Source organism: Mustelus asterias, chromosome 3 (assembly GCF_964213995.1).
Source record: "Mustelus asterias chromosome 3, sMusAst1.hap1.1, whole genome shotgun sequence".
In the NCBI taxonomy this organism is placed as follows: domain Eukaryota; kingdom Metazoa; phylum Chordata; class Chondrichthyes; order Carcharhiniformes; family Triakidae; genus Mustelus; species Mustelus asterias.
In genome coordinates this window covers 93,784,095-93,806,994 of record NC_135803.1, presented here as the reverse complement: position 1 = coordinate 93,806,994, position 22,900 = coordinate 93,784,095, and the positions used below count along the sequence as shown (strand labels likewise).

At 44.9% G+C, this 22,900-nt stretch overlaps 1 protein-coding gene across 4 annotated transcripts in view; it reads right to left on the bottom strand.

The window, feature by feature from the left end:
* The window catches only part of dock3 (dedicator of cytokinesis 3), a 1,050,162-nt gene that overhangs the window by 779,020 nt on the left and 248,242 nt on the right, over positions 1-22,900 (bottom strand). The window lies entirely within an intron of this gene.

Sequence of the window (22,900 nt, the reverse complement as noted above, 5' to 3'; positions counted from 1 at the left end):
AAATCAGGACAAATGCAACCCAGCCAATTACTGCCCTATTAGTTCACTCTCACTCATCAGGAAAATGATGCAAGGGGTCGTCGATGCTGTTATCAGCAACAATTACATCAGCAATGTGCTCACTGATGTTTGCTTCTGGCAAAACCCAAACTGTTCAGCTCCTGACTGCATTACTGCCTTGGTCCAAACATGGACAAAAGAGTTGAACTCCAGAGGCAAGGTGAGACTGACTGCTCTTGTCATCAAGTATTTGATCAAGTGCAACAACAAGGAATCCGAGCAAAAATTAAGTCAATGGGAATGGGGGGAAAATACTCGCCACAGATTGGAGTCTAATTAGCACAAAGAAGTTGTTGGGAGTCAATCATCTTAGACCCATGACATTGCTGCAGGACTTCCTCGGCATGGATAGCATACTTGTAGTACCTTTAGCCTAACTATCATCAGTTGCTTCATTGATGACCTTCCCTCCATCGTAAGATCAGAAATGGGGATGTTAACCGATGACTGCTCAGCACTTTTCGCAAACCCCAGACTTGCACAGCAGTCTGTGTCCATATGCAGCAAGACCTCATCAGCATTTAGGCTTAGTCAAATGACAAGTGACATTCGTGGCAGGTAAGTGCTGGGCAATCACCATCTCCAGAAAGAGAGATCTAACCATCTCCCCATGACAATCAATGGTAACTCACCTCCTGACTCCTTAAAGCCTGCCCACCATTTACAAATGGCACCATTTAGGAGTGCGATGGATTTCTCTCTACCTGCCTGAATGAGTGCAGCTCCAACAACATTAAAGAAGCTTGAAACAATCTGGGACAATGCAATGTGGTTGACTGGCATCCCTGCTAGAGCTAGCATCAGGAGGTGCAAAGGCTCCAGCGTAAAATGGAAAATGGGCAGATTAAATCTGTCAACAGCAAGTTCATTGCACACCAGAAGATCTGGGCCAAAGTACTGAGTATAAAAACAGCAATTTAATACAGGCTTATTATAAAAGCTTGCTTTTTGAGGAGTTTGAATGTATAATTTCCATTGTAAGGCATACATTATGTTCCATTATTATTTATTTGCTTGTTTAAATAACTGCACTTGCTTGCCAAATTCTGAAGTAGACTCCAATGTTGCGCTGCTTTAACAGCTTTTAGATGGACAAAAGATGCTATGGAGATGCAGGATAATTCTAGTAGCTGAAAAATTAAAGGCTTCCTCTGTTCACTCTCCTGGACATATTACAGAAGTTGGAGGACTTTTAAGAACTACTGATAAGTTTAAAAAGGGCGATAGCCATTAAGGCACGCTGCCTGACTTTTCTATGGTACAGGGATGATGGTCGTCTTCTTGAAGCAGGTAGGGACCTCAGATAGGTGCAAGGAGAGATTAAAGACGGCTGCAAATACCCCCATCAGCTGGTCCGCGCAGGATCGGAGTGCTCTTCTGGGTACCCCATCCGGGCTTGTCGCTTTCCGTGGGTTGACTTTCGAGAAGGCTGATCTGACATCTCAGATGGTGACCTCAGCTACTGGTTCGGCTGAGGCTTCCAGGGTGGAAGGCATGCTCTCGCTGATCTCTTGCTCAAAACGGGCATAAAATGCATTGAGCTCATCGGGAAAGGGTGCATTGGTGCCAGTGATGCTACATGCCTTCATCTTGTAGCCTGTTATGTCTTGCAGACCTTACCATAGTCAGTGGGAATCAGTGTAGCTAGCCTGGGAATCTAGCTTGGTCCGGGACTGTTTCTTGGCATCTTTGATGGTTCTCCGACCATGACACCACACAATCCTGCCACAGCAACCTCTGCAAGACATGCCGGATCATTGACATGGATACACCATCACACGTGATAACACCATCCACCAAATACACGGTACATACTCATGCAACTTGGTCAATGTTGTCCACCACATATGCTGCAGGAAAGGACATCCCAGAGGTGTGGTACATCGGCGAGACCATGCAGACGCTACGACAATGGATGAACGGATATCGCGCAACAATCATCAGACAGAAGTGTTCCCTTCCAGTCCGGAAATACTTCAACAGTCAAGGGCATTCAGCCTCCGATCTTCGGGTAACTGTTCTCCAAGACAGCCTTCAAGCCACACGAAAACGTGGAATCGCCGAGCAGAAACTGATAGCCAAGTTCCATATGCATGAGGACTGCTTCAACCGAGATCTTGGGTTCATGTCACACTGTATGTAATCCCCACTATTTGTCCTGGGCTTGCAAAATCCTACTAACTGTCCTGGCTTGAGACAATTCACACCTCTTTAACCTGTGATTATCCCTCTCTCCACTCACTGTCTGTATCTTTAAAGACTTGCATTCCAACCATTCTTCACATTCCAATCTTTAATTATCTTGCAATTGTATCTTTGCCTATATATGCCATGTTTGTGAACATACCTCTCCATTCACCTGATGAAGGAGCAGCGCTCCAAAAGCCCGTGATTCCAAATAAAGCTGTTGGACTTTAACCTGGTGTTACAAGACTTCTTACTGTAACACAATCTACCCACCTAATCATTAAAGATATTCAGTGATCTTGCCTCCATTGTCTTCTGAGGCAGAGAGTTCCAAAGTCGCACAACTCTGGGGAAAAAAAAAATCCTCATCTCTGCCCTATAGGTAAAGCCTTAATTTAAAAACATCGCCCCCTAATTCTGGACTCACCTGCAACATGCAACAGGAAACATTCTTTCCACATCCACCCTGTCAAGACTATTCAGGATCTTATACATTTCCATTAAGTCAAACCTCATTCTTCTAAACTCTAATGGAAACAACTCAGCCTGCTTTTTTCTAATTCTTTCTGCTAAAGTGAACAACTTCACATTCTCTCATATAATACTGCATCTGCAGATTTTTGCCCACTCACTCAAACTATCTATTTCTGTCTGCAAACGTCAGTTGGGGGGGGGGGTTGATTTTTTTTCCCCAAAAAAAATCGTGACCAACAGGCACGAAAACAGGATATTTTCCCATCCATTTTTTGGATGCACTTAGTCGGTTGAATTTCCGGCACTCTGTGCTTCACAGAGTCCACTGGGGGATTCACACCGGTAGTGGGGGTGGTGCCTAATCCCACCCAAGAGGCCAGCATCACCCTCTCGATCCCAGGGAGATCAGCTCATGCGCACTGGCCCCCCAATGGCTTCCCCAACCCCTCCCCCCCATCCGCACACATGATCACTGGCCCCAATATCCCCATGGCTGTTGCTGGGGACCAGCTTTAATCCCCGCTGATGGGAACCTCCCCTGGTGGAGGCAGAAATATTAGTGAGCTCGGGACGGTAATGACATTCAAATGTGAATTTCAATATTTGCGCTGTTTCCCAGTGTGAAGTTGATTACGCCATTAAAAAATGAACTAGGAAAGTCACAACCGGTGTCCCATGCAGTCCTCCCGCCAGTATTTCCCAGCCCACTGCACTACTCGAGCAGCACAGCTGGCCGGGAAAATTACACCCTTTATGTCTTCTTCACCACACATTTTCGAGCCTGTGTTGTCGTCTGGAAATTTAGCTACCTTGTCTTCATTTCCCTCATAGAGTCATAGAGGTTTACAGCATGGAAACAGGCCCTTCGGCCCAACTTGTTCATGCTGCCCTTTTGTTTGGAAACCCCTGAGCTAATCCCAATTGCCCGCATTTGGTCCATATCCCGCTATACCCATCTTACCCATGTAAATTTCTAAATGCTTTTTAAAAGACAAAATTGTACCTGCCTCTACTACTACCTCTGGCAGCTTGTTCCAGACATTCACCACCCTCTGTGAAAAAATTGCCCCTCTGGACACTTTTGTATCTCTCTCCTCTCACCTTAAACCTATGCCTTCTAGTTTTAGACTCCCCTACCTTTGGGAAAAGATATTGACTATCTAGCTGATCTGTGCCCCTCATTATTTTATAGACCTCTATAAGATCACCCCTCAGCCTTCTACGCTCCAGAGAAAAAAGTCCCAGTCTATCCAGCCTCTCTTTATAACTCAAACCATCAAGTCTGGGTAGCATTCTAGTACATCTTTTCTGCACTTTTTCTATAACAGGGTGACCAGAACTGTACACAGTATTTCAAGTGTGGCCTTACCAATGTCTTGTACAACTTCAACAAGACGTCCCAACTCCTGTATTCAATGTTCTGACCGATGAAACCAAGCATGCCGAATGCCTTCTTCACCACTCTGTCCACCTGTGACTCCACTTTCAAGGAGCTATGAACATGTACCCCTAGATCTCTTTGTTCTATAACTCTCCCCAACGCCCTACCATTAACTGAGTAAGTCCTGCCCTGGTTCAATCTACCAAAATGCATCACCTCGCATTTATCTAAATTAAACTCCATCTGCCATTCGTCAGCCCACTGGCCCAATTGATCAAGATCCTTTTGCAATTGGAGAGAGCTTTCTTCACTGTCCATTATGCCACCATTCTTGGCATCATCTGCAAACTTACTAACCATGCCTCTTATATTCTCATCCAAATCATTAATATAAATGACAAATAACAGTGGACCCAGCACTGATCCCGGAGCCTCACCGCTGGTCACAGACCTCCAATTTGGACAACCCTCTACAACCACCCTCTGGTTTCTGGCAAGAAGCCAATTTTGTATCCATTTAGATACCTCACCATGGATCCTGAGAGATTTAACCTTATGCAACAACCTATCATGCGGTACCTTGTCAAAGGCCTTGCTAAAGTCCATGTATACAACATCAACTGCACTGCCCTCATCTACCTTCTTGGTTACCCCTTCAAAAAACTCAATCAAATTTGTGAGACATGATTTTCCACTCACAAAGCCATGCTGACTGTCCCTAATTGGTCCTCGCCTCTCTAAATGCCTGTAGATCCTGTCTCTCAAAATACCTTCCAACAACTTAAACACCACAGATGTGAGGCTCACTGGCTTGTAGTCCCCAGGCTTTTTCCTGCAGCCCTTTTTAAACAAAGGCACAACATTTGCAACTCTCCAATTTTCAGGCATCTCACCCGTGACCATTGAGATTCAAATATCTCGGCTAAAAAATTGATTTAAATTATTAAAACATTAGGCCCTCAGCATAGATCTTGCAGGTTTCCACTAATCACATCCTGGCAAAGAGCCATTTATGCATACTTGCCGTTTCTGCCAGCCAACCAATCTTCTTTCCACGCTAATGTTACCCCTACACCTTGAGCTATTAATTTCCGTAATAGCCGTTGGTGTGGCATCATATCAAATGCTTCTGAAAATCCAAATATAGTATATCAACATGCTCCCCTTTATCCAAGCACTTCAACCATGTGGAATCTGTATGGGTCTAATTAAGAAACACCAAGGGGCAAAAAACATTTGTGGGGGTGATATATAGACCACCGAACTGCAGTGGTAATGTTGGGAATAACATTAGACAGGAAATCAGAGATGCATGTGATAAAGGAATCTCTGTGATAATGGTGACTTTTATCTACGTATAGATTGGGTGAGTCAAATTAGTTACAGTACAATAGAGGAAGAATTTCTGGAATGTATACACAATGGCTTTCTGGACCAATATGTTGAGGAACTAACAAAGGAAAAGACCATTCTGGACTGGGTGTTGTGCAATGAGAAAGGATTAGTTGATAATCTAGTTGTGAGAGAACCCTTGAGATGAGTAACCATAATATGATAGAATTTATTATCAAGGTGGATAATGAGATCGTTGATTCTGAGACCAGGGTCCTAAATCTCAATAAAGATAACTATGATGGTATGAGGCATGATGGACTGGGAAACATTACTGAAAGAACAGTGGACAGGCAATCACAGGCATTTAAGGAATGAATAGCTGAACTCCAGAAGTTGTTTATTTCTATTTGGCGCAGTGCAGTGGCAAATGGTATTCAACCCTGGTAAGTATGATTTAATGCACTTTGGAAGAAGCAACAAGACAAGGGAGTATTTAATGAATGGAAGGACACTAGGAAGTTTGGAGGAACAGATGGATCTTGGGGTACTTATTCACAGATCCCTGAAGGCGGCAGAGCACGTGAATAGGATAGTTAGGAAGGCATATGAGACATTTGCTTTTATCAGTCATGGTAGAGAGTATAAGAGCAAGGAGATAATGTTGGAGCTGTGGAGAATATTGATTAGGGCATAGCTGGAATATTGTGTGTAGTTCTGATCAGCTCATTATAGGAAGGTTGTGATTGCACCAGAGAGGGTACAGAGGAGATTCACCAGGATACTGCCTGGGATGGAGCATCTGAGCTATAAGGCGAGACTGCATGGGCTCGGATTGTTTTCACTAGAGCAGAGAAGGCTGAGTGGGGTCACGATTGAGGTGTATAAGATTGAGGGGTATGGACAGGGTGAATAGTTGTTCCCCTTGGTTGAGGGGCAATCACAAGGGGGCACAGTTTTAGTGCAAGGGGCAGGGGATTCAGACAGGAGTTGAGAAAAAAAATCACTCAGAGGATGGTGAGAACCTGCATTGTCTGGGAAGGTAGTGGAGGCCGGAAACCTTACAACCTATATTTGGATGAGCACTTGAAACATCATAACATACAAGTGCTGGAAAATGGGATTAGCGTGACGTTAGTTGTAGTTATTTCGGTGCAGACTTGATGGGCCGAGAGGCCTCCTCTGTGCTGTACGACTTTATGATTCTATGAGGAAGTAGAGCTTGATAGTATTTCAAATCTACTGCTCTGGGCAGTATATAGAAACTCCCTTTTCAATCCATTTTTCAATTGACTGTTGTATTTTTCAGTCAGGGTTGTAAGTCATGTGGGGAATTTAACAGAAGGTTAAATAATGTCCTCAGTGCAATTTCATAGAAATCATAGAAATCATAGAAACCCTACAGTGCAGAAGGAGGCCATTCGGCCCATCGAGTCTGCACCGACCACAATCCCACCCAGGCCCCACCCCCACCCATTTACCCGCTAATCCCTCTAACCTACGCATCTCAGGACTCTAAGGGGCAATTTTTAACCTGGCCAATCAACCTAACCCGCACATCTTTGGACTGTGGGAGGAAACCGGAGCACCCGGAGGAAACCCACGCAGACACGAGGAGAATGTGCAAACTCCACACAGACAGTGACCCGAGCCGGGAATCGAACCCGGGACCTTGGAGCTGTGAAGCAGCAGTGCTAACCACTGTGCTACCGTGCCGCCCCAAATGCCCACAGAAATACAAGACAATAAAAACAAATCAGATGCTGGCAAGATGCAATTAGTTTCATTAATTAATCGACTATTTTTTTATTTGCATTTTCGGAAATGAACACAGAAGAATAGTTTGACTCTTAGCCACTGTGCGAGACTATATGAATCTTTTTCCATCACTTATGCCTGCTGACTTAATGGCTTTTCTGCCTTTAATAGTGGCTGGTCATTGCAGTTCTTCCATTGCCTCTAGCCTCATCCAAATTTGACAGATTGTTCTGTTGTTTTGCCTCGTTAGCCCTTCTCCCACTATTTTTCTTTTTTATTATCTCCCTGCTATTCTGATAAATGTATTAGCATAATATCCACTGACTGTAATTCTTAATCATACACAACACAATCATTGAAATGTCTTAAATTCTTCAGTTAACGAAGAATGTTTAAAGCATACTCAAAGAAACACAATTTGTTTTGCACATAGCAAAGACCCACAATCAATAATAAGGTAAGCGAGTAAATATATTTTAAAATCATGTCAGGTGCAGGATAAATATTGGCCAGAACACTGGGAATTCCTCTGTTGTTGAAGCATAATTAATCTTAATTGCTGGAATGTTTCTTTTAATCTGGGCTAATGTAGTGTTGTCGCTTTGGTGTTTTCCCCTGGGGTTTTTCAGAGAGGGTTTGATTAGGTTGATTGACAGGAAACATCATATGTCTGGGTGGGGCTAGGGTCACAGACAGTTGCTGCTTGGGAGCTGTAGAGAGAAGTAGCTCTTTCTCTCTCTGAAGATTGGAGACTGGGATCTGCCAGAAAATAGGTCTTCTTTGAAATTCTGTTGTTTGAAATTGAATCTCTCTGGAGACAGCTGTTTGGGAGTCAGAAGCCAGGTGTCTTTTCTGAATCTCTGTCCAGATGTATTTAATGGCTGGAACCCTAGCTTCCACATGAGTTATATGTTTTATGCTAACAAGTTTTGAAGAAGGATGCATGTCTGTGGGGATATGGCTTACATTGGAACTATAGAGATAGATAGCTATTAAGATGTACACCTTTTCATGTTTAACTATTTCAATTGGTAAAAGTTATGCCAATTTTTTTTTGTTACATTTTAACTGTTTACTCAAATAAATTTTGTTTTAATATAAACGATCTAGTGGGTCAATAGAATCACAGAGCGAAAACACCTTATGCTCGCACCAATGCCAAAATAAATTAAAGTTGCCGTCCAGGCGAACTCCATAATATACCTTTGAGTTTCTAATTTGGTCCCGAACAAAGCACTAAATGTATTGGTACACTTCTGATTCTTGTGTTGTAATTATTTAATTAAATTAGATGCTTTTTGAAACTCTTAACAGAGGAAATAATTATCCTTTTAACTCCAGTTAATCCTATTCTACAAACTATAGCTTTCCAGAAAATAAAAATCTATTTGCAAAAATAAACAAAATATCACAGAAGTTCAATAAAATTTAAAAGTAAACTTTCTTGTAATTCTCTGCACGTAGTGCATCACACCTCCAGTTTTCAAAAAAGCTGCATTCCTAATTACATGGGAGGGTTGGACAATCTTGCCTACAGATGATTCTTCCGATGCTCCCAATATCTTAGGAATTAGCAGCAAAAGTGGTCCATTAAGCCTGTTCAGCCATTCAACATGATCATGGTTGATTGTCCAATTTAACTTCACCTTCAGTCCAGTGCGGGTTAGGTTGATTGGCCATGATAAATTGCTCCTTAGTGTCAGGGGGACTAACAGGGTAAATACGTGGGGCGACGAGAATAGGGATGGATGGGATTGTGGTCAGTGCAGACTTGATGGGCCGAATGGCCTCCTTCTGCACTGTAAGGATTCTCTGATTCCTGCAACATTTCCATAACTCTAAATTCCCTATTGACTTTAGTCTTGAATATACTCAATGAGAGAGCATCTGCAGCTCTCTGAGGTACAGAACTGCAAAGATTTACAATGTTCGCAATGAAGAAATGTTCCATGGTAGTCCTTAGTGGTCAGCCCCTTATTCTGAAATTGTGTCCCATGTTCTAAAATCCCCAGCCAGAGAAATATTTTCTCAGCAGATACCATGTCAGGTCCCTTAAGAATTTTACATGTTTCAATTATATCACCTCTCATTCTTCTAAACTTAAAGGAATATAGGCCTAGTTTACTCAATACCTCCTCACAAAACAATCTGTTATCCCAGAACCTCCATTGCACTCCCATTAGGCAACTATGTCCTTCCTTTGATAATGAGACCAAGACTGTATGCAGTACTTCAGGCATGTCTCATCAATGCCCTGTATAATGTTAGTTAAGACTTATTTACTCTTGTACTCCAATCCCTTTGTAACAAAAGTTAACATATCTACCTGCCTAATTGTTTGCTTTATCTGCATGTTAACTTTCTGTCATACAGGCACAAGGACACAGAGGTCCCTTTGAATACAAACAATCTCCAGTCTCTCCCCATCTCTTACCATTCAATTAATATTGTGTTAATTAATTTTAATTGTCAATGTGTAACTTCACACTTTCTGCATTGTATCCCATTTGTCAGCTCTTGCCCACCCATCCAGCTTGTCCATGTCTTTGCAGGTTCTTTGCATTCTCCTTACAGTTCCACTGAACTTTGTATCATCAGTAAACTCAGATACATTACACTCAGTCCCTTCATCCATGTCATTAATATAGATTGCAAATAGCTGGGGCCCAAGTACTGATCCTTACAATCTGCTGATCCGAAAATGTCCTGTTTATTCCTACTCTGTTTTCTGTCCAATAACCAATCCTCAATCTATGCAAATATGTTACCCCAATCTCAGGGTCCTAAATTTCTGTAATCACAGTGGCACAGTGGTTAACACTGCTGCCTCAGAGTGCCAGAAAACCAGGTTCGATTGCCGACTTGGGTCACTGTCTGCGTGGAGTTTGCACATTCTCCCTCTGTCTGTGTGGGTTTCCTCTGGGTGCTCCGGTTTCCTCCCACAGTCCAAAGATGTGAAGGTTAGGTGCATTGGCCATGCTAAATTCTCCCTCACTATACCCAACCAGGCGCTGAGTGTGGCAACTAGAGGATTTTCACAGTAATTTCATTGCAGTGTGAATGCAAACCTACTTGACTAATAAATAAAAAATTTTTAAAATCTCTTGTGTGGAACCTTATCAAAATATTTTTAAAATCCAAATATACTACATCCCCAGTTTTCCCTTATCGACCTTGCTAGTTTTTTTTTCCCAATTGCAAGAAAATTGTATTCACATAGAGTGACTATGCACAACTGAGATCTCCACAATCTCATCATTAACTCATCACAGGGGGTTTGATCAGTGTCATCACATTCCAGTTTTCCCATCTCACATCCCCCAGACTTCCAACCAGCAGCTCCCACTTTAGGATAGACCGTGCATGAATTTGCATTGTTTCAGCACATCATTGAAACCATCACAACGAGTCAGATCATGCTGGTTCTGGGTAACATGGCATACTCTGCTGGCTTTGTGGCTGCGCAGGAGAAACTGCCAGTGGAGGCTCCTGGCAGGTAACGTCTGCCTTGGCTGGCTCTGAGCTGCTTCCTCTACTGAAGGCCCTGGTCAACACACTCCCCAAAATACTAATAGATACTGATTCTGCTCAAACATATAATGATTTACTAAATGCTCTATCACATTTCTAATAATATTTAGCATTTTGCCTATTACTGATTTAGACTAACAAGCTTATAGTTTCCCATACTCTCTCTCCTTGCTTCCTTTAGCTAACAGAGACATGCTTGCTATCTTCCAGTCTAGAATTTGGGCAACTGTGGATGCATCCACTATATCTCTTGGATGCAGGTTGTCAGGCCAAGATTAGTCGCCATCTCGTCCCATTAACTTTGCCAGTATTATTTATCTTATACTGATTTCTTTAAAGTCCTTATTCTCGATAGTTCCTTGGATCCCCATCATTTGCTACATGAAGACAGATAAAAAATTGTCTCTGCTATTTCCATATTCCCCATTATAATTTCATCTGCTTCTGTCTCTAAACTTGCAAAACTTATTCTATTTCCATCTCTATAGAAATGTTTACAATCTTTTTTTGTCTCTTGCTAGTTTATTCTCATAGTCCCCTTTCCCTTCCCTTGTCAATTTCTCGGTCCTTTATTGAATTTTAAATATTTCTCAATCGTCAGGCTTGACTCTCTCTTTTTAACCTATATTCCTTTGATTCAGTCTTGCTGGCCATTCCTAGGAACAGTTTTATTCATTAAAATCATGGCTGATTTGCATTTTAACTTCATCTACCCATCAAGGTTCTGCAAACCTTCCACCTTTGCTTAACTCTAACAATTCCATTTTGAAACCGACTTCGCCTGATGTTTTTTTTTAAGGGGAGTGTCTTCTAGATTTCCACTTTTGTGTTAAGGCGTTTCCTGAGATCATGCTTGAACAATGCCTTTAATTTTCAGATCGTGTCCGTTTGTTCTCAACACCTCCACGAGAATAACAATGGCTGGAATTTTCTGGGTGTTCATGCCCCATCCCTGCTGCAAGTCAGGACGGAAGATTTGGCGCTCAGCCAAATCTCCGTTCACTGCAGCAGGACCAGAAAATCCCACCAGCACAAACTGCTGGAAAATTCTGCCCAATATCTTTGTTTACCCCATTAAATCTTTAAACCATCAAAAACACCTCAATTAGGCCAGCCCATAATTCTCGATATCAAGGAAATATAGCTTAGTCTATGCAACCTTTCCTTTTAGCCCCACTATCACTCTGGCGGATTCTTGCTGCATCCCCTCCAAGGTTATCTATCCTGAGGTGCCCAGAACTGAATGTTGTCCTCAAAATTGGATTTAACCAGAGCTTTATATATCTGTAACACAACTTACACAACCTTATAGTCCAAGCTCCTAGAAATAAAAAATACATTCCACTAGCCTTTGTAATTATGTTTCCCACAGTAATGCTCTTCCACATGTTTTAGTTTCTCATCATTTAAGTATTCTTCAAATGCAAGTGGATGACCTCACTCTTTCCCAACCTGAGCTCAATCGGTTACAGTTTTGCCTATTCACTTAATCCTGCAAGTGAACCACGTATTCCTTTTTTTTATTCATTCGTGGGACATGGGTCTCGCTAGCTGGCCAACATTTATTTCCCGTCCTTAGTTGCCCTTGAGACTTTGTCGTGATTGATACAACTGAATGGCTTGTTAGGCCATTTCAGAGGGCAGTTGAGAGTCAACCACATTGTGTGGCTCTGGAGTCACCTGTAAGCCAGACCTGGTAATGCCTAAAGGGCATTAGTGAACCAAAGATGTTTTTCTGACAATTGACAATGGTTTCATAGTCGTCAGTAGATTCTTAATTCCAGATCTCTTTTATTGAATTCAAATCCCACCATCTGCCTTGGCAGGATTTGAACCCGGGTCCTCAGAACATTAGCTGACTTTCTGGAATAATAGTCCAACAATAATACTATGGCCATCTATCTACAAGTGCCTTTACCTGCCCAGTGTCCATATAAATCATATTGAGATCCAAGAATCAAAGAGAGAATGATTGGCACTGCAGCCTAATTTTGAGATAAGCAATCAGCTGGCTGTGATCTCCTTGACTTTGGCAGGTGCCACTTGATCAGAACCTAGCTCAAGTTGTACACCACAAGATTCATTGATTGCTCATAAAATACGCAAATAAACAATCAGTAAATTCACAGTTAATTATAAGTGGTTACTAATCTCTCCAAATTTCTGCATGAAAATATTACGTCTCCTGGACTAATCTTCAGCCACAGAATTATGCATGTCTCATGCAGCTAGCCCTCTGATAAGGCTCATATCTCTGAATGAATCAGAGTGGCTGGTCAGGTGAGTACAGGTAGCCAGGTATAAGTCCAGCATGAGAAGCTACTGATTTTGAAACTGGTGGAATACAACCAAACAGTTTCATAACCCTGGCTCACATTTTCATCACACGAAGAGCTATCAATCAAAATTATTGTAAAAAGATCCCCAGGTTTGCAATCAAATAGATATTTCAGTTGAATTGACTTGACTTATTGACCTGCTCTACATACCCTAGATGATCTGTTAAATAGGCCCCAATCCACATGTATAAAGCCAGCAATCAAACCACACTCAAGTCTTTCTGAACAAACCAAGTAAGCTAAAACAAGTGAATTAAGTCCTAAAGAATACTGACTGGGGATCTGAAATTGGAATTTGAACCTAACCTCCGAATTGAAAACTAAATCCTCTCACTAGCGAGCAGTCAAAATTGCTATAAAATAAATCACACTGTTCGTACTTAAAAGCTCAGTAATGGCATATCCCATACATAATAAACCACAAAGATCTTCTGAAATCAACAATGAACCTCAATTGTCTGAAATTTAAATATTTTGAAATCCTGTAATTTCCCACAGGAAGAACTCAGGTTAAAAACAAAGCATTTCCCAAGAAGGAAATAAAAGTTAAACACAGTCAACATTGCTGTGGATGGCTATAGAATAGCATAAGGGTGAGACCAATGTGCTTGCTGATCCTTGTGGCCCTAAGAGACTGGGGAAGAAAAGTAAGTTTCAAAATAACTGATAAGGCGTATAAGATTATGAGGGGTATGGATTGGGTGGATAGGAACCAGCTGCTCCCCTTACTTGAAGGGTCAATAATGAGGGGACATAATTTTAAGATGAGGGGCAAGAGATTTAGAGGGGATCGGAGGAGAAAGATTTTCACCCAGAGGGTGGTGGGAGTCTGGAATGCACTGCCTGGGAGAGTAGTAAAGGGGGGAACCTTAACCTTTAAAAAGAATGTGGATGAGCACTTGAAATGTCACAACAGTCAAGGCTATGAGCCAAGTGGTAGAAAGTGGGATTAGTGTAGATTTAGTGTAGTTTTGTCAGTGCAGACTTGATGTGACTCTATGGGCTCGATCTTACAAAAAAAAATTTAAGTGCCGAACAAGTGAGAAAATGTGGGAGTTTCAGACCTGTTTTTTGAGTGAGTTTGAAAATGCAATGTTATGGCACTTAGTGCAAAGAAAGAGCCAGGATGCATGTCTTGCCAGCGGAGTGGGAGGCGGCAGTGTGAACTTGCTGGGGAAGCCGGCTACTGAGCTTGAGGCACCATTCTGCAAGCGCCCCGGAAGATCTACTGCCACCCCCCAAGAGCCCCACGGACATTAGAACCCCACCTCACGTCACCAGTGCCGGTCTCCCCACCATCCAATCCTGCTTCATGGACAACCACCCCTGCAGTGATCCCCCTCTCCCGCCCTCCCCCATCAACACCCCTACAGAATTGCCCTTGCCTCCCCCTCTTACTGCAACAGAATAGCTTCTAGTGATCTCACCGGAATGGAGCTCCAGGTACCGAAACTACCTGCAGCTGAACTCCCTTACAAGGGAGAGCTCCATATAAGCTCTAACAATGAATTCACGCCAGGAAGGCGGCACCTTGAAGAACCACTCCAAGGTTTACCGAGGGAGAGCTGGGCCGTCTGTTAAATGCAATAGAGGAACACATTCTTCCCCCTGGATGGGCGATAAGCCAGGCATTGGAATGGCAATGAGGGCTGAAAGGTGATGGCAGTTGCAGTCAGTGTTTGTGCATTGGCACATAGGGCCGACCGGCAGTGAAGGAAGAAAATAAATGAACTTATTTGGGCAACAAGAGCGAGTGGCCATCCTGTCCTGGTATCGGTCAAATATATCACGCCTGCAATGTCTATTCACCCCCTGACACTCCATGGCCTTCCAGCACCTGACCCCCGAGTATCTGCCTCCAATCCTTATGGTACCTCCCGTCACAAACCATGACGGTTGAGGCACAGCCCCAACAGAACCCATCCAACCGTCTGCACTCCATCCAGCCATCAGGCTTTCAATCCCCCCTTCTGTCCCCGCAGGAGAAGATGGCCATTAACTGCTGGGAGCAGGAAAAGACAAGGGGTGGGGGTACCTGACCTACGAATCATCACTCTCTTTAAAGGAGAGAGGATCTTGTCGGGGAGGAGGAGGACAGGACCACGAGTGACAGCCAGGTCAGAGTGTGACTAGGAAGTGAGCATTCGCAAAACCTTCATTCGTATGACATATCTGAACTAACTGGCATGCTGTCCAGGTATCTATTCTTCCCTTGCACTCAAACCTGTGTCCTATGTTGCAGGAAAAGACCCAGATGCACCCAGCCCATCTGGCATCACCCCCCACCCCACTGCTCCCACTGATACGCCCCACAAATGCTCGGCGGAAACCCTTAATTGCGGGCCTGAGGAAACCTCCAAGATCAGCACCAGTCATTCGACACAGGCTTCCACACCACCAATGCAGATACTATCACCTTGGTGGGACAAGTTAATGGTGAGACTTCTGGGTGAGTCTCTGGTGTGCACGACACAGCCATTGATGTACATCAGTTGGAGGTAAGAATGTCCCAGGCCTATGACACCAGAGGTCTGCCGGAGGCATGGATTCAGCTATCTCAGCTGAACATGAGGGGCCCATTGGCCCACCAAAAATGCGATCCCCATATCCCAGCACCTGCGCCATACCCTCAACTGGCGTGAAATTCCAAGTGCTCATGGCAAACTGTACCAGCTATGGGTGCCTTGCATGTGTCATACAACTTGGCATGGCATCCCCAGCACCTTCCGGTCCCTGGGACTGCATTCCATCACCACCCCCTACCCCTGGGGATTGCAGCAGACGATAGTGACCCTGACACCCACCAGACAGCGGCCCTGGCACCAGTGTGCATGAAAAGAACAAGTAGGAGTCAGACTTATTTGCACCAAGGCAGCATCACAGTGTGTTGCATTGCGAGTTGTCATCTCCTTCTTGTCTGGACCAGCAAGTAGTTTACATGACCAACCAAGGCTCATCACCCTGGTGTAATGTTAAAGGGATCCATGGCACAGGTGTGTGAACAAGGGCTGGGTTTGCTGCTGGTACACCACATGCCCCCCAGACAGAGTACCTCGTGGTGATGAGGGCCTCCATCACTGCCCTGCCAGACTCTTGCTGCCGCCTGTCCTCCATCCCCCAGTTCCTCATCCACCACATGCTCCTGGGCTCCCTCCTCCCCATGAGCGTCTGACTGGTTGCCCTCTTCTTCCTCCAGGAAGTCTCCCTGCAGCTGCGCCAGATTGCGTTCTGCACAAACTACCATGATGCAGGTGACTCTCAGGAGGCTGTACTGGAGTGCCTAGCCAGAGTGGTCCAGGAAACTCTTCAGGAGCCCAATGAACCACTTGATAATGGATTAAGTGGCAGCGTGGGCCTCAAGGAACAAAGAACAATACAGCACAGGAACCAGGCCCTTTGGCCCTCCAAGCCCGCGCTGCTCCCTGGTCCAAACTAGACCATTGTTTTATGTCCCTCCATTCCTACTCCGTTCATGTGGCTATCTAGATAAGTCTTAAACATTCCCAGTGTGTCCGCCTCCACCACCTTGCCTGGCAGCGCATTCCAGGCCCCCACCACCCTCTGTGTAAAATATGTCCTTCTGATGTCCGTGTTAAACCTCCCCCCCCCCCCCCCTCACCTTGAACTTATGACCCCTCGTGAACGTCACCACCGACCTGGGAAAAAGCTTCCCACCGTTCACCCTATCTATGCCTTTCATAATTTTATACACTTCTATTAGGTCACCCCTCATCCTCCATCTTTCCAGTGAGAACAAACCCAGTTTACCCAATCTCTCCTTATAACTAAGCCCTTCCATAACAGGCAACATCCTGGTAAACGTCCTCTGCACTCTCTCTAAAGCCTCCACGTCCTTCTGGTAGTATGGCGACCAGAACTGGGTGCAGTATTCCAAATGCAGCCGAACCAACGTTCTATACAACTGCAACATCAGGCCCCAACTTTTATACTCTATGCCCCACCCTATAAAGGCAAGCATGCCATATGCCTTATTCACCACCTTCTCCACCTGTGACGTCACCTTCAAGGATCTGTGGACTTGCACACCCAGGTCCCTCTGCGTATCTACACCCTTTATGGTTCTGCCATCTATCGTATAGCTCCCCCCTACATTAGTTCTACCAAAATACATCACTTCGCATTTATCAGGATTGAACTCCATCTGCCATTTCTTTGCCCAAATTTCCAGCCTATCTATATCCTTCTGTAGCCTCTGACAATGCTCCTCACTATCTGCAAGTCCAGCCATTTTCGTTTCGTCCGCAAACTTACTGATCACCCCAGTTACACCTTCTTCCAGATCGTTTATATAAATCACAAACAGCAGAGGTCCCAACACAGAGCCCTGCGGAATACCATTAGTCACAGGCCTCCAGCTGGAAAAAGACCCTTCCACTACCACTCTCTGTCTTCTGTGACCAAGCCAGTTCTCCACCCATCTAGCCACCTCCCCCTTTATCCCATGAGATCCAACCTTTTTCACCAGCCTACCATGAGGGACTTTGTCAAACGCTTTACTAAAGTCCATATAGACGACATCCACGGCCCTTCCCTCGTCAACCATTCTAGTCACTTCTTCAAAAAACTCCACCAGTTTAGTGAGGCATGACCTCCCTCTCACAAAACCATGCTGACTATTGTTAATGAGTTTATTCCTTTCTAAATGCGCATACATCCTATCTCTAAGAATCCTCTCCAACAACTTCCCCACCACGGACGTCAAACTCACCGGCCTATAATTGCCCGGGTTATCCTTCCTACCCTTCTTAAATAACGGGACCACGTTAGCTATCCTCCAATCCTCTGGGACCTCACCTGCGTCCAGTGATGAGACAAAGATTTGCGTCAGAGGCCCAGCGATTTCATCTCTCATCTCCCTGAGCAGCCTTGGATAGATTCCATCAGGCCCTGGGGATTTTTCAGTCTTTATATTCCCTAAAAAACCTAACACGTCCTCCCTTGTAGTGGAGATTTTCTCTAACGGGTCAACACTCCCCTCCGAGACACACCCAGTCAACACATCCCTCTCCTTTGTGAATACCGACGCAAAGTATTCATTTGGGATCTCCCCTACTTCTTTGGGCTCTAAGCATAATTCCCCACGTTTGTCCCCGACAGAACATAGAACAGTACAGCACAGAACAGGCCCTTCGGCCCACGATGTTGTGCCGAGCTTTATCTGAAACCAAGATCAAGCTATCCCACTCCCTATCATCCTGGTGTGCTCCATGTGCCTATCCAATAACCGCTGAAATGTCCCTAAAGTGTCTGACTCCACTATCACTGCAGGCAGTCCATTCCACACCCCAACCACTCTCTGCGTAAAGAAACTACCTCTGATATCCTTCCTGTATCTCCCACCACGAACCCTAGTTATGCCCCCTTGTAATAGCTCCATCCACCCGAGGAAATAGTCTTTGAACGTTCACTCTATCTATCCCCTTCATCATTTTATAAACCTCTATTAAGTCTCCCCTCAGCCTCCTCCGCTCCAGAGAGAACAGCCCTAGCTCCCTCAACCTTTCCTCATAAGACCTACCCTCCAAACCAGGCAGCATCCTGGTAAATCTCCTCTGCACTCTTTCCAGCGCTTCCACATCCTTCTTATAGTCAGGTGACCAGAACTGCACACAATATTCCAAATGTGGTCTCACCAAGGTCCTGCACAGTTGCAGCATAACCCCACGGCTCTTAAACTCCAACCCCCTGTTAATAAAAGCTAACACACTATAGGCCTTCTTCACAGCTCTATCCACTTGAGTGGCAACCTTTAGAGATCTATGGATATGAACCCCAAGATCTCTCTGTTCCTCCACAGTCTTCAGAACCCTACCTTTGACCCTGTAATCCACATTTAAATTAGACCTACCAAAATGAATCACCTCACATTTATCAGGGTTAAACTCCATTTGCCATTTTTCAGCCCAGCTTTGCAACCTATCTATGTCTCTTTGCAGCCCACAACAGCCCTCCACCTCATCCACTACTCCACCAATCTTGGTGTCATCAGCAAATTTACTGATCCACCATTCAGCCCCCTCCTCTAAGTCATTAATAAAAATCACAAAGAGCAGAGGACCAAGCACTGATCCCTGTGGCACTCCGCTAGCAACCTGCCTCCAATCCGAAAATTTTCCATCGACCACCACCCTCTGTCTTCGATCAGACAGCCAGTTACCTATCCAATCGGCCAACTTTCCCTCTATCCCACACCTCCTCACTTTCATCATAAGCCGACCATGGGGGACCTTATCAAACGCCTTACTAAAATCCATGTATATGACATCAACGGCCCTACCTTCATCAACACACTTAGTTACCTCCTCAAAAAATTCTATCAAATTTGTGAGGCACGACTTGCCCTTCACGAATCCGTGCTGACTATCCCGGATTAATCCGCATCTTTCTAAATGGTCGTAAATCCCATCTCTAAGGACCTTTTCCATCAATTTACCAACCACCGAAGACTAACCGGTCTATAATTACCAGGGTCATTTCTATTCCCTTTCTTAAACAGAGGAACAACATTCGCCATTCTCCAGTCCTCTGGCACCATCCCCGTGAACAGCGAGGACCCAAAGATCAAAGCCAAAGGCTCTGCAATCTCATCCCTTGCCTCCCAAAGAATCCTAGGATACATTTCATCAGGCCCAGGGGACTTATCGACCTTCAGTTTGTTCAAAACTGCCAGGACATCCTCCCTCCGAACATCTATTTCCTCCAGCCTATTAGCCTGTAACACCTTCTCTTCCTCAAAAACATGGCCCCTCTCCTTGGTGAACACTGAAGAAAAGTATTCATTCATCACCTCGCCTATCTCTACTGACTCCATACACAAGTTCCCACTACTGTCCTTGACCGGCCCTAACCTCACCCTGGTCATTCTTTTATTCCTCACATAAGAGTAAAAAGCCTTGGGGTTTTCCTTGATCCGACCCGCCAAGGACTTCTCGTGTCCCCTCCTAGCTCTCCTAAGCCCCTTTTTCAGCTCATTCCTTGCTAACTTGTAACCCTCAATCGAGCCATCTGAACCTTGTTTCCTCATCCCTACATAAGCTTCCCTCTTCCTTTTCACAAGACATTCCACCTCTTTCGTGAACCATGGTTCCCTCACTCGGCCATTTCCTCCCTGCCTGACAGGGACATACCTATCAAGGACACCCAGTATTTGTTCCTTGAAAAAGTTCCACTTTTCATTAGTTCCTTTCTCTGACAGTTTCTGTTCCCAACTTATGCCCCCTAATTCTTGCCTAATCGCATCATAATTACCTCTCCCCCAATTGTAAACCTTGCCGTGCCGTACGGCCCTATCCCTCTCCATTGCAATAACAAAAGACACCGAATTGTGGTCACTATCTCCAAAGTGCTCTCCCACAACCAAATCTAACACTTGGCCCGGTTCATTTCCCAGTACCAAATCCAATGTGGCCTCACCTCTTGTCGGCCTATCCACATATTGTGTCAGGAAACCCTCCTGCACACACTGCACAAAAACTGTCCCATCCGAACTATTTGACCTACAAAGGCTCCAATCAATATTTGGAAAGTTAAAGTCCCCCATGACAACTACCCTGTGACCCCCACACATATCCATAATCTGCTTAGCAATTTCTTCCTCCACATCTCTATTACTATTTGGGGGCCTATAGTAAACTCCTAACAACGTGACCGCTCCTTTCTTATTTCTAACCTCAGCCCATATTACCTCAGTGTGCAGATCCCCCTCGAAGTGCCTTTCCGCAGCCATTAAACTATCCTTGATTAACAATGCCACTCCTCCACCTCTTTTACCAGCTTCCCTAACCTTAGTGAAACATCTATACCCCGGAACGTCCAACAACCATTCCTGTCCTTGTTCTACCCACGTCTCCGTAATAGCCACAACATCGTAGTCCCAAGTACCAATCCATGCCCCAAGTTCATCTACCTTGTTCCGGATGCTCCTTGCATTGAAGTAGACACACTTCAACCCACCTTCCTGTCTACCGGTACCCACCCTTGACCCTGATACCTTCCCCAATACCTCACCACCCTCACTGACTTCTGGACTACAACTCCTTTTCCCACTCCCCTGACAAATTAGTTTAAACCCCCCTGAAGAGCCGTAATAAATTTTCCTCCTAGGATATTGGTGCCCCTCTGGTTCAGGTGCACCCCGTCCTGTTTGTACAGGTCCCACCTTCCCCAGAATGTGTTCCAATTATCCACGTATCTGAAACCCTCCCTCCTACACCATCCCTGCAACCACATGTTTAACTGCACTCTCTCCCCGTTCCTCAACTCGCTATCATGTGGCACCGGCAACGTACCAGAGATGACCACATGTTTTGTCTTGGCTCTCAGCTTCCAGCCCAGCTCCAGAAATTCCTGCTTTAAATCCCCGTCCCTTCGCTTACCTATGTCATTGGTACCAATGTGTACCACGACTTGTGACTGTTTCCCCTCCCCCTTCAGAATCCGGAAAACACGGTCTGAGACGTCACGGACCTTGGCATCCGGTAGGCAACATACCATCCGTGAGTCTCTTTTGCTGCCACAGAACCTCCTATCTATCCCTCTAACTAACAAGTCCCCAATAACTATTGCCCTCCCGCTCTGCCCCTTACCCTCCCGAGTCACAGAGACGGACTCAGTGCTGGAGATCCTCTCACTGCGGCTCACCACTGGTATGTCATCTCCCTCAACCGTATCCAAAGCGGAATACTTGTTGCTAAGGGGAACAACCACCGGGGATCCCTGCACGGACTGCCTCCTCCCAGCCCCTCTCACCGTCACCCATCTGTTTTCATTCCTCGGAGTAACTGTATTCCTAAAGCTTCTGTCTATGGCCACCTCTGCGTCCCTAATGATCCTAAGTTCATCCAACTCCAGCTCCAGTTCCCTAACACGGTTTTGGAGGAGCTGCAGATGGGTGCACTTCCCACAGGTGTAATCAGCAGGGACACTGTCATCGTCCCTCACCTCAAACATAGTGCAAGAGGAACATAGCACTGCCTGCACACCCATCCCCTCTAGATACCTTGCCAGTACCAGGTAGAAAGTGCAGAAATGAATTTAAACTCACCTCTGCTCGCCCTTTCTGCCTAAGCCCTGTGAGCCAAAGCCTTATAGCTCACACTCTGCTTCCCACACACTATGCTGCCCGCTCCCGACGCTGCCCGCTCTATACTGCAGCCTACCTTTTATACTTCACGCGCTTAAAAAACCCTTCCCAGACTCCTTAGCAGCCCACTTCCAGTTTTCACTTTAAACTTAAAATTCTACTGCAAAAGTAAAGGCCAAAAAAAACACACACTAGCTGACTAATTAAATAAATAAACAGTTCAATTAATCTCTCACCAGCACTGCTGCCTCCAATCACTCCCTCTCAGCTTGCTCCAGTGGAACAACAGAGGTCCGATTTTTTCCCTGACAACCCTTTTGTTCCTAACGTATGAATAAAATGCCTTGGGATTCTCCTTAATCCTGTCTGCCAAGGACATTTCGTGACCACTTTTTGCCCTTCTAATTCCTCGTTTGAGTTCTTTCCTACTTTCTTTGTATTCCTCCAGAGCTCCCTCTGTTTTTAGCTGACTGGACCTAACGTACGCCTCTCTTTTCTTTTTGACCAATCCCTCAATTTCCCTGGTTATCCACGGTTCTTTAATCCTACCCTTCCTATCCTTTTTTACAGGCACATGCCTATCCTGCAGCCCTAATAACTGTTCCTTAAAAGACTCCCACATGCCAGATGTGGATTTACCCTCAAACAGCCTCTCCCAATCAACGGCTGCCAATTTCTGCCTAATCCCACTAAAGTTAGCCTTCCCCCAATCCAACACCTTACCCTTGGGACACC